The sequence below is a fragment of the Helianthus annuus genome, chromosome 12 (assembly GCF_002127325.2).
Source record: "Helianthus annuus cultivar XRQ/B chromosome 12, HanXRQr2.0-SUNRISE, whole genome shotgun sequence".
Taxonomy (NCBI): Eukaryota; Viridiplantae; Streptophyta; class Magnoliopsida; order Asterales; family Asteraceae; genus Helianthus; species Helianthus annuus.
Window position 1 is genome coordinate 49,159,482 of NC_035444.2, and position 16,112 is coordinate 49,175,593.

Below are 16,112 nucleotides of genomic sequence, written 5' to 3' on the forward strand. Positions count from 1 at the left end.
ACTGCCGAGCAAACCGAGGTGAGTTCACACCCTTTACAAAGCATGGGATTCCCTGGGTTGGGAACGGGGTTAAGGAACGTGGTTCCTCGTCTACCTTGGGTAGGACGTCAGTGGTTCAGGAATGTGATTCCTCGTCCGGATGGACGGATAAACGTACTAGACTAAAACTCTATCACGAAGTCCCTCCTTTTTGTATCGACTAATCGCCGGGCCAATGGCGAGCGGGTCATTAGTTAGATAGCGCTATTTAGGTCTGACAAGCCTCACACCGTGCCGCAGAGGACGGGCGTGAACTAATGGATCTGGGGCACGTCAATGATGATAGACATTGATGTTTTCAGGGCACATAAACATGACTACAGTCAGCAATCGATACGGTAACGAGTCTAGTATACACATGGGGTAGCCCCCACGGCTGGAGAGCCAGATGATGTACATGGGGTAGCCCCCACGGCCGAAATGCCTGATAACTACATGGGGTAGCCCCCACGGCCGGAGTGCCGGAGTAACTGGGAATGAACTGGTCACGTCTTTTTAAACAATGGGGTAACCCCCACGGCAGGATGCCAGATAAAGTAAACTGTTTTCGAAACAACTAAAACGAACGCCCACCCGTGAACTCACTCAACTAGTTGTTGACTCGTTACTACATGCTTTGCAGGACCATAGGTACTCAACTGGAGCTTGCATGGAGGAGGATCGTTGTGGGACAGGGATTGCTACAAGACTATGTTAAACTTGAAACTTTTGGAACTTATGTTATAACTTTAAACTTATGCTTCCGCCTGCAACTTAAACTTATTTGTTTTGGAACACCAATCGTGAATGGTTAAACTTTTATAACTATTTATATGCTTGTTCAGTATGATTGGTGGCTGGATCCTGGTCAGTCACGCCTCCAAGCGGTAGTACCCCGCAGGTGGGATTTTGGGGGTGTGACATTAGGGTCCCTGATTACCCTAACACCCGCTTTATAATGCGTCAAACAACTAACGGGGTTAATCTCTAAAAGTAACCTACTTAACATAACTGAACTCTAACTGAACAATCGAGATCCAACCGGATACCCCCCCCCTAATGGAATCGGCCAACATGATGGGACAAGGGGAGTACACCTTTTTGATATTTTATTAGATTTCGTGGATATCTAGACGACATAAACCGTTGGACGATGATCAAGTTTTTGTCTATAAAATCCACCCAAGACCCATGAGACTTGTCATCCACCACAAATCACCAACTCACTCTCTCTTGCTCTCCCTCTCTTCTCGGCCGTAACCCCCCACCCACAACCATCCACCTTTCGGTTCTTGTTTGGCCATTTCAAGCACATACAAGTTATTCGGGTCACGTATAAGGAAGTTTGAAGCAAGCGGAAGTTGAAGGACCTCGTTCATTTGCTTTTATCCACGCCATTTCCGACTAGATTCTTCCCTAGCCCCGAGCTAGAGGTATAATGTTTAAAACTCACTCTCGAGCGTATCTAAAGTGGTTAATATAATTTTTAACGGTTAAAAGTCGGAATCATGCGTTTTGAATCTTTAAAGACTACTAAAACTCGAATATTGTTGGTTAAAAGCTCATAACGCGTGTAAAAGTCGTAGTATTCGAATATGTTGATTATTGAGGCCCGATCTACGATGTGGTGGCTCTTATCATCGTTTAACCCGACTTTGTTAAGATCACGAATCTTGACATACGCTTGTTTCTATGGGTACAAGGGTTAAAAGGTGAAACTCCACCACACGAGAAGCATGAACTTGTGTAAAAGTATTTTGACATGTAAAATAGTATTTAAAACGAGCCGATCTACGTATGTACAAGTGGTATATTCGTAGAACCAAGTGTCGAGAAAATCATGTTTTATAAAAGTTGGATGACATGTTAATAAATATGATTTTTACAAACTACAAGTGTATAAACACTTGTGAAACGAAAGATCCGACAAAATAACAATTTTTACAAAAGTTGTCGGGAAGTTGTAAAGAATGATTTGTTCCAAAAACGGGGTTTTTGCAAGACTAAACTATTTTATACATAGATCCACTAAATATAAGGTGATCTACATTACGACTTTCGGAAAAATTTCAAGTTCATGTAATAATGCGATTTTACATACTAGTCTACAAGTTTAATGTGTTGGAACTAGTTTGAAGTATCGAAACTTGATTGGTTGATTAAAGAAATTGTTGAAGTTATTTTGTAAAAGAAAATGATACGCTTGAAAGCGTGGCCACCTCCAGTTACAGGGGAAACTCTGGCGAAATTTTTCTAAAAATATAACACTTAGAATTATTTGCGAGTGTTAAACTATTTTGAGATGTTTTCAAAATACATTTCGCCATGACTTTATTTATTAAATAATCGGAGGTGGGATTTTCACAAAAACTAAACGTGATAAATATTTATTCGATAAATATATTTTTCACCACACTGTTTATGATTATTTTGTAAAAATATATAAATATTATTTTTAGAGTAAAAATAATATTTACAAACTGTGACGAACCCAAAATAATACCAACGCCTACACGACAAACATATAAGTTACAACGGTAATTACTATTACCACTAAATCGCCAAAACGTAACTTACGCCTTATCCGGAAATATTCATAAATGCGGATATTGTCAACGTATTATTTTGGAAAGTATTATACGAAGAGAAAATATATTGTTTTTGAGAAAAATAATTATATTTTGGAATGAGAAATAAAATATATTAAGTGAGACTTAATATTAGAAACGCACATGTATTAATTCCCCCATCCTTGGGAAGGAGATTAACTACCTATTATATACAAGGAACGGTTGTCTAACTGTTTCCCGAAAATTAAACTATAAAGCTAAAGCACGGCCATCCGTCTAATAGAATTAGCACATGTAGGTCGTTGCACAGCTTTCGGACATTTGGAGTGCTTGATTTAGCTACGCACTGACTGTGAGTTCATGTCCCCCTTTTCTCTTAACTGTTTTCAGTTTTCTAAACTGCGGGGGTGAAATACATGTTACATTGATTATGAATACTTTATACATGGTATGGTTAGCGTAAGGAGGTTTGTTACTTAGATCATGTGAGTGGGTAGGCGGAAACTTGAGGCCATTAATCCTCATAGTAGGACCGAGGGACAGGAGCGGTAGATCTATCTGGGTGTAGCGAGCCCAGCCCCAGGTCCAACTGAACGGACCTCGGGGTGACTTAGTGCCCGACGCATAAATCCGCTAGGTTTGAGTCATCCCTACTTGCACTTCACACATATCAATGGCCTTGCAAACCATTGGTGATCTCTTTTTCCTTATTTGCTACATACCAGGTTTTTGATAAAGATAAAGGTTTGTTTACGCACTTTCGCATGAACTCGCTCAACATTATTGTTGATTTTTCAACTTACATGTATTTCAGGAAACTAACGATCTGGCGCGGTATGGCTTGTTTTCCGCTGCATTAGGCCCGAGGTCATCCAGGGTTCGAGACTTGTGACTCTTTCCTGGACAAGTCACAGTCCCTGAACCATGTTTACTTTAAGTTTGCATTTGTAATGTTTAGACAAGTTATGGTTGTTGGGTGTTAACCCATTAAGACAATGTTTAATATTTTTATTATCAATGGATGATCTTGCATATTTTTAATTCATATAGCTTGTTATGATTAAGCTATGGTATTAAGAAGTCACACCAAATTAACCACGCTTCCGCAAAGCCACGGTGTGACAGCTTGGTATCAGAGCTCTGATCATAGCGAACTAGGATTCCTTCTCGAGTCTAGACTATGATCACTAGGGCTCTCACGAAAACATTTTTACTGCATACCACTTAAGTCCAGATCCAAAACGTTTTTATAAACAAATGTTGAGCATATTTTATTTATTATTTTAGGCTCAGTCTGGGAGGCTGAGGCTCGGTCTGGGAGACTGAGGCTCGGTCTGGGAGGCCGAGGCTCGATCTAATGGATCGAGGTAATTGTCTAGTGGGACTAGGGAGTCAGTCTGGGAGGCTGAGAGAATTTTCTAGTGGGACTAGGGAGTCAGTCTGGGAGGCTGGGAAAGTTTGCTAGTGGGACTAGGGAGTCAGTCTGGGAGGCTGGGAAAGTTGGCTAGTGGGACTAGGAAGGACAGTCTGGGAGGCTAGGAGGCTAGTGGGACTAGGAGGATTATGTGATTATTACTTGGTAACTTGTGTGATTACCTGATTTACTGATTATTTGTGCATGTTTGTGATTGTGTTACTGACATTATGAATCACCCGTGGCATGCGACATGTTTATGCGTATGTGATTCAGATACCACCGGACCCTTACCCTGAGTATCGGACGACACTATGTCTTCAGAGCACGAGGTGCATACCTCCGATTTCACCAGCACCGATGATGATGACTTCCAGCCCTTCGCTCTGCCCGACGGCGCTGATGAGCATATCGATGACCCACCTGCTGAGTATCTTCCCTTGGTGGCGATTCCAGCTCCCATACCTCTTGCTTCTTATCCAGCATACGACTTACTACCAGACGCCGAGGCTGACGGCGACATTGATCTCTTTGAGGACGAGCCTTACGAGGATGAGATTCCTGATGCAGCCCCTCTTCCCGCTGGCGATCTTTTGATGATCGCTGGTGCTCCTGTTGAGGACTCGCCCGCCCATTCGCCCGTCCCAGACTCCTTTGAGTCTGTGGCATCTGCACCGTCTCACGAGGTGAGCACGCAGCATTTTGTACACGACTCGGACCCCGATCAGGCATCTTCTGCCGCACCCATTCCGAGCTTTGTGTTCGAGCACGACGACATTGAGGATTCGGATCCCATTTTTCCTCTAGGATTTGATCCTGACCGCGATATTGAGTATATTCCTATGGACCAGCATATGGAGGACCCTGTTGATCCCGTTGATCCTATCGATCCCTTTGATCCAGAGTTTGATTTTGACATGGCTTTTGATGACTCAGAGCCTGCCTTGGCCCTAGAGCAGGCAGCTGCTCTCGATCCTGTGCATGAGCATGACTTGGTACATGCTGACGTTCCTGTTGAGCCCGTTTTGGCCGACCCACCTGTTGGTGATGTTCCTTTGATAGCTGATGATCCTGTTGTTGATCTACCTTTTGTTGATCCCCCTTTGATTGCTGATATCCCTGTTGACCACCCAGTTGAGCATGTTGCACCCGTTGATCCTGTCATTGCTCCATTTGATCCTGTACCCCTCGAGCCTGAGCACGCCCTATTTGCAGAGCATATGGATCCACCCGATGAGGAGGCACGGCATGGTTGGATACCTGCTGACGAGGATGTTCCACCGTTTCCCCCACATCACACTGATGCACATCATACTGATTTTTCATTTCAGATCCCACCGTTTGTACCTCCAGCGGGGCCTGGAGAGGGCTCTTCAGCCCACCCTTTTGGGCACATACCGATGACTATGCCTTTCGTACCTCAGATGACACCTGTTCCATCTTCTGTTCATGTAGCACCATTCGATCCCACCAGCACGCCACTGCTTTGGTCATCTTCCTCTCCGATGCCACCCACTGATCCATATCATCCATTCCATATGGGGTATACTATAGAGGACGTCTTGATGTCCTTTGTCCATCAGCATGAGTCCCATACGCAGCGACTCCAGGAGCTCGAGAGAGCTCAGTTATCACTAGGTCCATACCATGGTCAGACATCCTCATCTTTTCAGCCTTTTCGATCACTACTCCCGGACTTTGCTGCCCGACTTACGACTTTGGAGCAGCAGATCGCTTCTGTTATTCGCACTCAGCAAGCGATGGAGGAGGATTGGCTTCATTTACGCCGCTTACTCTACACTCACTTTCCTCCTCCTCCACCCCCATCTGCATAGAGCTCATCGGTGCCATAGTGGTAGACGATGGTGAGACGACAGCGATTGTGACTGCACAGCCTTTTGGAGACCATCTGATGATTTCTGACTTTTGTTGATACTTATTTGATGTACCTGATGTATGTGATACTGATATGATATAGTTTTGTACAGGGGTGATGTAGCCCCTATTTGATTGATGGTTGTATGACACACTTACTACACTTTATGGTCTCGATATATGTAGCAATCGCGGTATTCTCACCATATCTGATGCACTTGATTTCTTATTTATATTTTTGCAACATGGGATGTTGGGACATGGGATGTTGTATGTATGATATTTGCAACATGGGATGTTGGGACATGGGATGTTGTATGTATGATATTTGCAACATAGGATGTTGGGACATGGGATGTTGTATGTATGATATTTGCAACATGGGATGTTGGGACATGGGATGTTGTATGTATGATATTTGCAACATGGGATGTTGGGACATGGGATGTTGTATGTATGATATTTGCGACATGGGATGTTGGGACATGGGATGTTGTGTGTGATATATTGATAACATGAGATGTTATGTGCTATTATTATTACTATATACGTACGCTTTATTATGGCCTGACCAACGTACACATCCTTAGAAGATGGCGCCAAGACGACAACCTCAGCCAATGCCTACTACTCAGGACGAACTACAGCAAGTCATTGCTGCTGCTATTGCTCAATATGCTGCCTCTCAGGGAGGAATGAGTGGAAGCAACTCTGGCAACACGGGCAACAACAACAATCCACCGCACGGGTGTACCTACAAACAATTCTTGGACTGCAAGCCCATAAATTTCTATGGCACAGGTGGTGCTGTTGCTTTCGTCCGCTGGGCTGAGAAAACCGAGTCCGTACTTCGCATGAGCAAATGCGCGCTGGATCAACAAGTCACTTACATCTCAGGGCTATTTGTGGATGGAGCCCTATCCTGGTAGAATCTACAGGTCCAGACCCTTGGCGAAGCCGCAGCTTACGCACTAACGTGGACTGAGTTGAAAGAACATATGCGCAAGAAGTACTGTTCTCGCTCTGAAATCCAGAGGTTAGAGACCGAATTCTAGCACCTGAAGATGGAAGGTCCCAAGATAGCTGAGTATGTTCAGAGGTTCCACGATTTGTCGCATGTGGTACCCTACATGGTTACACCTGAGTTCAAGAGAATTGAGCGCTTCATTTGGGGACTAGCTCCTCAAATAATCAGCATGGTGACCTCTTACCAACCAGCGACAATCACTGAAGCCATTGATCTGAGTGTGGCTCTCACCGAAGAGGCAATTCGGTTGAACAAGTTTGATGAAGTCGAGCCGAAGAAGAAAGAGACTCACGTGGAGTCGTCAGGTGGAAACAAGCGAAAGTTTTCGAATTTCAAGCAGGGCACCGGGATGGTGGTTAAGAAAGGAGAGCAGAATGCGCCAGCTCAAGATACAGCTGGTAGTAAAAAGAAAGGGAAGGGATACATGGGTGCACAACCCAAGTGCAACTCATGCCAACGACATCACTCTGGTCGTTGCAGCCTAAGGGTTTGTGAATCATGTGGGAAGACTGGTCATACGAAGGATTTTTGTTGGGCTAGTGCTGGCCGGGGAGGCCAGGGAGGATCTGGGAATAGGAATAACCGTGGTGGTAATGGGAACCGCCCACAAGGAAACCAGGGAGGTGTTGGGAACCGTGCCAATAATGCTAACCAAGCAGGCGCCATGAATCGGAACCAGGGAAACCATCAAGCTGGAAACAATGGTGGGAACGGGCAGAGGCCCGGATGTTTCAATTGTGGAGATCAAGGGCATTACAAGAGGAATTGCCCAGAATTAAACCAGGCACGCGGAAGAGTATTTAACATGGAAGCCAGGGAAGCACGCCAGGATCCCAATGTTGTCACTGGTACGTTCCCTGTAAACCAACGCTATGCATCCGTTTTGTTTGATACTGGTGCCGATTATAGCTTCGTATCACTAGAATTTAGAAACATGCTTGGTTTAGCCGCTAGTAAGTTAGATATTCCATACTCGATCGAATTAGCGAATGGGAAGTTAGTAGAAGCTAACGAGGTGATTCGAGGTTGCGTAATCGAACTGGGAGAGCGTGAGTTTGCTCTCGACCTACTACCAGTCCAGTTGGGAAGCTTCGACGTGGTAGTAGGGATGGATTGGTTATCGAGTAACAAGGCAGAGATAGTTTGTCACGAGAAGATTATTCGTATCCCGACCGATGATGGTGAGACCATTGTTGTTCATGGGGAGAAGCGTGAGACGCCGTTAAGGATGATTAGCTGCCTGAAAGCAAGGAAGTGTTTGCAGAAAGGATGTGTTGCTTTTCTGGCACACATTGTGGATAAAAAGGCTGCTGAGCCGAAGATCGAAGACATCCCTGTCGTGAGGGAATACCCAGAAGTCTTTCCAGAAGACTTGCCTGGCTTGCCGCCTCAAAGGCAAGTGGAGTTTCGCATCGACTTAGTTCCAGGCGCCGCGCCTGTGGCTAAGGCACCCTACAGACTTGCTCCGTCTGAGATGCAAGAACTGTCGACGCAACTTCAAGAGTTGTTAGACAAGGGATTTATCCGACCGAGCTTCTCGCCTTGGGGAGCTCCTGTTTTGTTTGTGAAGAAGAAGGACGGTAGTTTCCGTATGTGCATTGACTACAGAGAGTTGAACAAGCTGACGATCAAGAATAGGTATCCCCTGCCAAGAATCGATGATCTATTCGACCAACTTCAAGGTTCAAGCTTCTATTCAAAGATCGATCTTCGATCTGGATACCATCAGCTACGGATACAGGAGGAGAGTATCCCGAAGACAGCCTTCAGAACTCGATATGGACACTACGAGTTTCTCGTCATGCCGTTTGGTTTGACAAACGCACCTGCAGTGTTCATGGATTTGATGAACCGAGTTTGTAAGCCATACCTGGATAAGTTCGTGATTGTATTCATCGACGACATCTTGATTTATTCAAAGACGAAGGCTGAGCACGAGCAGCATCTTAGAGCTATTCTAGAGCTGCTGAAGAAAGAACAGTTGTACGCCAAATTCTCTAAGTGTGAGTTTTGGCTAAGAGAAGTGCAATTCCTTGGGCACGTGGTGAATGGAGATGGAATCCATGTGGACCCGACCAAGATCGAGGCGATCAAAGATTGGGAAACGCCAAAGACGCCAACCGAGATTCGGCAATTCTTGGGTTTGGCTGGCTATTATCGAAGGTTCATCGAGAACTTTTCAAAGATCGCTCAACCGTTGGCACTCCTCACGCAGAAGGATAAGAAGTTTGATTGGGGAATCAAACAGGATGAAGCGTTTCAGATATTGAAAGATAAGCTTTGCAACGCGCCAATCTTAGCTCTACCAGAAGGTACAGATGATTTCGTGGTATACTGCGACGCATCGCGTCAAGGATTGGGTTGTGTGTTGATGCAACGTCAAAAGGTTATCGCCTACGCATCACGCCAACTGAAAGTGCACGAAAAGAACTATACCACTCATGATTTGGAGCTAGGCGCAGTGGTTTTTGCCTTAAAGATCTGGAGACACTACCTTTACGGTACAAAGTGCACAATCTTCACAGATCACAAGAGCCTCCAGCATATATTCAATCAGAAGGAGTTGAATATGAGGCAAAGGCGATGGGTCGAGTTGTTGAACGATTACGACTGCGAGATCAAGTATCATCCAGGGAAGGCGAATGTGGTCGCTGATGCCCTAAGTCGTAAAGAGAGAATCAAGCCCATAAGGGTTAGGGCTATGGAAATGATAATTCAAACCGACCTTTCCTCGCGCGTTCGTGCAGCACAGAAGGAAGCTCTCAAGGAGGGAAACCTTGAGGAAGAATATCTCCGTGGGATGGAGAAGGTTTTGGTGCCAAACAGGGAAGGAACGTTGTGTTTTGAGAAAAGGATTTGGGTTCCTCTGTTTGGTGGTTTAAGAGAGGTTATCTTTGATGAAGCTCAAAAGTCGCGATACTCTATCCACCCTGGAGCGGATAAGATGTACCAGGATCTTAAAGATTATTACTGGTGGCCTAGGATGAAAGGCGATGTTGCTATTTACGTGAGCAGATGTTTAACTTGCGCCAAAGTTAAGGCGGAATACCAGAAGCCTTCGGGACTTCTGCAGCAACCAAAAATTCCCCAGTGGAAGTGGGAAGAAATCTCCATGGATTTCATTACAAAGTTGCCAAGGATGCCAAAAGGCCATGACACTATCTGGGTGATAGTGGATCGCTTGACGAAGTCAGCACACTTCTTACCTATCCGCGAGAAGGATAATACAAGCAAATTGGCTGAAATCTACATGAGAGAGATTGTTGCACGCCATGGAGTACCTCTCTCGATTATCTCTGATAGAGACGGAAGGTTCGTGTCAAGAATATGGCAATCCTTCCAGGAAGCTTTTGGCTCAAGGCTGAATATGAGCACAGCTTTTCACCCGCAGACCGACGGTCAAAGCGAGCGGACGATTCAGACGTTGGAGGACATGCTGAGAGCATGTGTTATGGATTTAGGCGGTAGCTGGGATAAGCATTTACCCCTGGTTGAATTTTCATACAACAACAGCTACCACACCAGTATTGGTGCCGCACCATTTGAAGCTTTATATGGGCGCAAGTGCAGGTCACCGCTCTGTTGGTCTGACGCAGGTGATAGACAATTGGTAGGTCCCGATGTAGTTCAGGAAACTACAGATAAGATCGCGCAAATCCGAGATCGCATTAGTGCGGCTCGTGACCGTCAGAAGACCTACGCAGATCTAAAAAGGAAACCTCAGGAGTTTGAGGTTGGGGATATGGTTTTGTTGAAGGTATCACCGTGGAAGGGTGTGGCACGCTTTGGGAAGCGTGGGAAGTTGAATCCGCGCTACATTGGTCCTTTCAAGGTTTTGGAAAGAATTGGGACCGTAGCATACAAGTTGGATCTACCTGCCGAACTGAATAATGTTCACGATACATTTCATGTATCCAATCTGAAGAGAAGTCCAACTCAAGTTAACGTTGCCATTCCTACCGACGAAATTCATATTGACGACACGCTCCACTTCGTTGAAGAACCTGTCGAGGTCACGGATTGGAAAGTGAACAAGACCCGCCGGAGCAGTGTCAAGCTCGTCAAGGTTCGCTGGAATGCTAGACATGGTCCTGAGTTCACCTAGGAGCGTGAAGACCGAATGAAAGAGAAATACCCCCACTTATTTCCTGAGAACCCTGCTTCTACAAGCAGAATTTAAAATTTCGGGACGAAATTTATTTAACGGGGGGAGAATGTGACAACCCTCACAAAACCAGGTATCCGTACGACTTAATTAACTATTAATTGTTGCCTAATTACTGTGCTTGACTGAGATTTATGATAAACTGCTACTTGATTGTTGATACTTGTACATATCTGCATCGTACTTTGATTTTCCGTCACTACATTATTTACTTACTGAACTCTAGTGACAAACATAATGCACAAAAGCACAGTAGCATTTGGACGGATAACCTATTTGACATGCTGATATAGCCAGCATCAGGCAGACACTGCCTCTAAAGGCCTGAATGAGCCAGAAATATTTTACTACACCCATAGTGTGTGTAGGGATACAAGGGTTGTATAACTACGTCTCTAGGAATAAGATATAGAGATTGGATGTGCCAAAAACGTATTCTAAGCACAAAACACAGCACTTTTATCAACACACTAGCTTCTAGCTAATTAATAAAGTGCCAAAACATGAGGAAATATTCCTGACACTTTGCAGAATAAATTGTGTCGCTAAAAATATTATTTACGACGCTTAAAGGATTACTTAAGCACTTTAACGGATTACTATCCAACCGAACAACCGGACTATACCCGGAACATAAAAATATTGCCAAAAATATTATTGGTCTTTTTCTGAGCCAGTTAGGGTCCCTGATTACCCTAACACCCGCTTTATAACGCGTCAAACAACTAACGGGGTTAATCTCTAAAAGTAACCTACTTAACATAACTGAACTCTAACTGAACAATCGAGATCCAACCGGATACCCCCCCCCCCCTAATGGAATCGGCCAACATGATGGGACAATGGGAGTACACCTTTTTGATATTTTATTAGATTTCGTGGATATCTAGACGACATAAACCGTTGGACGATGATCAAGTTTTTGTCTATAAAATCCACCCAAGACCCATGAGACTTGTCATCCACCACAAATCACCAACTCACTCTCTCTTGCTCTCCCTCTCTTCTCGGCCGTAACCCCCCACCCACAACCATCCACCTTTCGGTTCTTGTTTGGCCATTTCAAGCACATACAAGGTATTCGGGTCACGTATAAGGAAGCTTGAAGCAAGCGGAAGTTGAAGGACCTCGTTCATTTGCTTTTATCCACGCCATTTCCGACTAGATTCTTCCCTAGCCCCGAGCTAGAGGTATAATGTTTAAAACTCACTCTCGAGCGTATCTAAAGTGGTTAATATAATTTTTAACGGTTAAAAGTCGGAATCATGCGTTTTGAATCTTTAAAGACTACTAAAACTCGAATATTGTTGGTTAAAAGCTCATAACACGTGTAAAAGTCGTAGTATTCGAATATGTTGATTATTGAGGCCCGATCTACGATGTGGTGGCTCTTATCATCGTTTAACCCGACTTTGTTAAGATCACGAATCTTGACATACGCTTGTTTCTATCGGTACAAGGGTTAAAAGGTGAAACTCCACCACACGAGAAGCATGAACTTGTGTAAAAGTATTTTGACTTGTAAAATAGTATTTAAAACGAGCCGATCTACGTATGTACAAGTGGTATATTCGTAGAACCAAGTGTCGAGAAAATCATGTTTTATAAAAGTTGGATGACATGTTAATAAATATGATTTTTACAAACTACAAGTGTATAAACACTTGTGAAACGAAAGATCCGACAAAATAACAATTTTTACAAAAGTTGTCGGGAAGTTGTAAAGAATGATTTGTTCCAAAAACGGGGTTTTTGCAAGACTAAACTATTTTATACATAGATCCACTAAATATAAGGTGATCTACATTACGACTTTCGGAAAAATTTCAAGTTCATGTAATAATGCGATTTTACATACTAGTCTACAAGTTTAATGTGTTGGAACTAGTTTGAAGTATCGGAACTTGATTGGTTGATTAAAGAAATTGTTGAAGTGATTTTGTAAAAGAAAATGATACGCTTGAAAGCGTGGCCACCTCCAGTTACAGGGGAAACTCTGGCGAAATTTTTCTAAAAATATAACACTTAGAATTATTTGCGAGTGTTAAACTATTTTGAGATATTTTCAAAATACATTTCGCCATGACTTTATTTATTAAATAATCGGAGGTGGGATTTTCACAAAAACTAAACGTGATAAATATTTATTCGATAAATATATTTTTCACCACACTGTTTATGATTATTTTGTGAAAATATATAAATATTATTTTTAGAGTAAAAATAATATTTACAAACTGTGACGAACCCAAAATAATACCAACGCCTACACGACAAACATATAAGTTACAACGGTAATTACTATTACCACTAAATCGCCAAAACGTAACTTACGCCTTATCCGGAAATATTCATAAATGCGGATATTGTCAACGTATTATTTTGGAAAGTATTATATGAAGAGAAAATATATTGTTTTTGAGAAAAATAATTATATTTTGGAATGAGAAATAAAATATATTAAGTGAGACTTAATATTAGAAACGCACATGTATTAATTCCCCCATCCTTGGGAAGGAGATTAACTACCTATTATATACAAGGAACGGTTGTCTAACTGTTTCCTGAAAATTAAACTATAAAGCTAAAGCACGGCCATCCGTCTAATAGAATTAGCACATGTAGGTCGTTGCACAGCTTTCGGACATTTGGAGTGCTTGATTTAGCTACGCACTGACTGTGAGTTCATGTCCCCCTTTTCTCTTAACTGTTTTCAGTTTTCTAAACTGCGGGGGTGAAATACATGTTACATTGATTATGAATACTTTATACATGGTATGGTTAGCGTAAGGAGGTTTGTTACTTAGATCATGTGAGTGGGTAGGCGGAAACTTGAGGCCATTAATCCTCATAGTAGGACCGAGGGACAGGAGCGGTAGATCTATCTGGGTGTAGCGAGCCCAGCCCCAGGTCCAGCTGAACGGACCTCGGGGTGACTTAGTGCCCGACGCATAAATCCGCTAGGTTTGAGTCATCCCTACTTGCACTTCACACATATCAATGGCCTTGCAAACCATTGGTGATCTCTTTTTCCTTATTTGCTACATACCATGTTTTTGATAAAGATAAAGGTTTGTTTACGCACTTTCGCATGAACTCGCTCAACATTATTGTTGATTTTTCAACTTACATGTATTTCAGGAAACTAACGATCTGGCGCGGTATGGCTTGTTTTCCGCTGCATTAGGCCCGAGGTCATCCAGGGTTCGAGACTTGTGACTCTTTCCTGGACAAGTCACAGTCCCTGAACCATGTTTACTTTAAGTTTGCATTTGTAATGTTTAGACAAGTTATGGTTGTTGGGTGTTAACCCATTAAGAAAATGTTTAATATTTTTATTATCAATGGATGATCTTGCATATTTTTAATTCATATAGCTTGTTATGATTAAGCTATGGTATTAAGAAGTCACACCAAATTAACCACGCTTCCGCAAAGCCAGGGTGTGACATTAGTAGCGTAACATATTAACAAAACCCTAAGCTACCCTAAAACACACGATCGCAGTGGGCAGAACACCCCCCCCCTCTCGTAATCTTCTCCTCCCTTGAATCACGACGACAGTAGACCTCCATCCCCCTCATCAGCGAGACATCACCTCTTTCGGGCGAACCTTGGTTAGTAGATTTTATGTTTATTGTTAATTGTGTGATCTTGCAATGTGTAAAACGTGGGAACCTGAATTATGTTTTTGTATGTTAAACTATGTTAGGGTTGTGCATGCATGGTTTGAAACTTGATTGATCATTGTACGACTATGTATAAAAATCGGTATTATATGATGTTAGGCCTTGCATGATGATAATTCCATGATCTAGGGTTATGCTTAGGATCCTACGGTTTGTGTGATATTAGATAGTTTGCATGATTGTAAATATATGGTGAGTTAGGAACTGAGTTGCACTATAATTTATGTGGACTTTTAATTGATAATTGATTTGGATGTTAACCTTCTTGGTATCTGGGATGCATAATTAGTGGAAAATCGTTGATTTATATGGACACGAGACAAGAACATAACTGATAAAGCCAATGCCTAGAAATATTGTAAACAATGGAATTTACCATTGAATAGGTTGCAAGTGTGAAACTGGTGTGAGGGTGAGGGTGAGATCCAAAACAATCGGCCCACTTAGATCATATTCTTACTTGAACTTATTATGTAGTTGGGCCACACATTAAGTTGAAACACACCACGTCTGTTCGCACCATTACTCTTGGGCCGGGAGACATAACTGGGCTGCTAATTAAGATAGATCGCACAGCCAATCGGACTTAAGTCTGGGCTTCACAAACTGAATTGGACCGCACACAAATTACGAACCGGTTGCTGATCGCACAAGCCGAACTTCAGTCACATACACACACGGAATGGGCCGCCTCACCGAGTCCATCGCACGCTTGGGCCACACTTAGATGGGCGCAGCGTTAAAACATAGTGGGCCGGGTTGGATTGGGTTATCGGCTGCAAACTAAATGGTGGGCAACAACATCAAAACATTAAGCAACTAGGTTGTATTGGTGTCGGCAAAAGGGAGGGGAACGTGATGGGTTAACATGAGGATTGAGGGTAGGGTAATTACCACTCATATATTTAAAAAGCTTGTGAAGTTTATAATTTAAAATTATTCAAAAAAATCAACAACGATATATGTGTGTTTAATTCAAATATATGAACATGGGTGTTGTGGTTAGGTAGGCTGAATGATTTAACATATATGATTGGATAACAGTAATGGTATATATACATACATGTTAGTGGGCCGGATGGTTTAGGGTGTATTAGTGGGCCATTATGTTATATTGGATTGCGAATAGGGTTAAGTCTAGTATGTATAATGTATATCGGATAAGTGGGCCGTAATATTATGGGCACGGACTCAAATAACAATGTTGCAATTAGGTATAGATGTTAACAGGTTATAAGGTATTAGTTGGGCTCCGTGCGAACAAAACTGGACATGGGCCGACCCAGTGTGTGTGCATTAAGGGTGCAGTGTGTTGGATATGTTTATATTTATGTGCACATTGATAATGTGTGAT

General features: G+C 42.9%; 1 pseudogene; it reads right to left on the reverse strand.

Moving 5' to 3' along the window:
• Window positions 1-16,112, reverse strand: part of LOC110892813 — a 52,281-nt pseudogene that overhangs the window by 29,499 nt on the left and 6,670 nt on the right.